The sequence below is a fragment of the Carcharodon carcharias genome, chromosome 13 (genome assembly GCF_017639515.1).
Source record: "Carcharodon carcharias isolate sCarCar2 chromosome 13, sCarCar2.pri, whole genome shotgun sequence".
NCBI classification, from domain to species: domain Eukaryota; kingdom Metazoa; phylum Chordata; class Chondrichthyes; order Lamniformes; family Lamnidae; genus Carcharodon; species Carcharodon carcharias.
In genome coordinates, this window is record NC_054479.1 from 108,121,855 (window position 1) to 108,123,868 (window position 2,014).

The 2,014-nt window shown below is 43.7% G+C and overlaps 1 pseudogene; it reads right to left on the minus strand.

Moving 5' to 3' along the window:
• Positions 1-328: 328 nt before the first annotated feature.
• Positions 329-1,114, minus strand: LOC121286126 (annotated as a pseudogene).
• Positions 1,115-2,014: the final 900 nt, after the last annotated feature.

The following is a 2,014-nucleotide window of genomic DNA, read 5'->3' on the forward strand; positions in this document are numbered from 1 at the left end:
TGGAGGATGGTTGGCAGTGAAGCTGTTTTCACATGTGCTGTCATAATCAATTCTAGCATTCTTCCAGCTAAATTCAAATCAAAGGATGCAATCTCACATTAAAAGGCACATGAATGCTTCAGTTAGTGTTCCGGGGATGTAAAATGGCTACTGTGCAGAACCATTATTAACATAAGATGAGACCAGAGGTCACATGAGTATGACAAGCCACAGTGTACAAAGGTATTTATCCAAATATTCCTCTTTTCATTCAATCTCCTATCATTTGCATGTTATTCAGCACACACACAGTAGTCCATAAAGATAATTATCACACATGAACAAAAAACTATTTGTTCTTTCTAGTCTGTTGCTTTAGTTGAACAATATCCTCTCTATCAAAGGTGATACAGTTCCCAGCTGCTCTCAACTTCTCCAGCTCTTTCTGAAAGTTTCATGCAGATCTCTGGCCCTTTCCAAATTTTTCAGCCAGCCTCTGTGTCTGCTCATTGATCATGGTTTCCTCCAACTGGGTTTTAAGCTTGGCAGGCTCCTGCTCAACTTGATCAGTCAGTGACACAACCTGCTCTCTATCACGCATATGGGTTTACATTTCACATAGACACTGCCTCACCTGTGAAAGCTCCTCACTGTGTTTCTGTACCTCTTTCTTGTCTGTTTCAAGCTGGCTTTATATTGCTGTTATGTTGTGATTCTTGCTCAACCCTTTTATTTCTAATAAGTATTACTGACATTGTATGTGTGCAGATTCTAATTGGTATTCTAGCTGTGCTTCCAATTCAGTAACCAGCTCCTTCATCTGTTCTGTGTTTTGGAATTCTGGCTTCATTTTCTCCAGGGTGTCCTCTAATGATTTTACATGTTTTTGTGCATTCTGAACTTGTGCCTCGGACTCTGCTTTCTTCCCTTTCCTCTTGCAAGCTTCTCTGAAGGTCTTTCAGCATTCCCTCTGTCTCAGCGAGAACCATTCTGTACAGGTCACAAGTTACTTGTAAAGTGCTTTGGGCTTTTCGGCTTTCTTTAACTTAAGTGCTAGCTCTGAGGGATCTTTGCTCTGTTGGTTCAGGAATTCTAAGGCCATCTGCTTGAGCTCTTGCAAACAATCATAAGCCATTGCACCTCTTTTTTATTCATTCATAGGATGTGGGTGTCATGATTATTGCCCATGCCTAGTTGCTCTTGAGAAAGTGGTGAGCTGCCTTCTTGAACCACTGCAGTCCAAGTGGTGTAGGTACACCCACAGTGTTGTTAGGAAGGGATTTCCAGGATTTTGACCCAGCGACAGTGAAGGAGCAGTGATATATTTCAAAGTCAGGATGGTGAGTGACTTGGAGGGGGGCTTCTAGGTGGTGGTGTTCCCATGTATCTGCTGCCCTTGTTTTTCTAGATGGTAATGGTTGTGGGTTTGGAAGGTGCTGTCTAAGGATCCTTGGTGAATTTCTGCAGTGCATCTTGTAGATGGCACACACTGCTGCTACTGTGTTTCGATGGTGGAGGGAGTGAATGTTTGTGGATGCGATGCCAATCAAGCGGGCTTCTTTGTCTTGGATGGTGTCAAGCTTCTTGAGCGTTGTTGGAGATGCACTCATCCAGGCAAATGGGGAGTATTTCATCACACTCCTGACTTGTGCCTTGTGATGGTGGACAGGCTTTGGGGAGTCAGGAGGTAGATTACTTGTCGCACAGTAGCTAGCCTCTGACCTGCTCTTGTTGCCACAGTATTAAATGGCTAGTCCAGTTCGCTTTCTGGTCAATGGTAACCCCCAGGATGTTGATAGTGGGGGATTCAGTGGTGGTAATGCCATAATGGGTGATTGTTGAATTCTCTCTTGTTGGAAATGGTCATTGCCTGACACTTGTGTGGCACGAATGTTACTTGTCACTTGTCAGCTGAAGCCTGGAAATTGTCCAGGTCTTATGACATTTGGACATGGACTGATTCAATATCTGAGGAATCGTGAATGGTGCTGAGCATTGTGCAATCATCAGCGAACATCCCCACTTCTGACCTTAT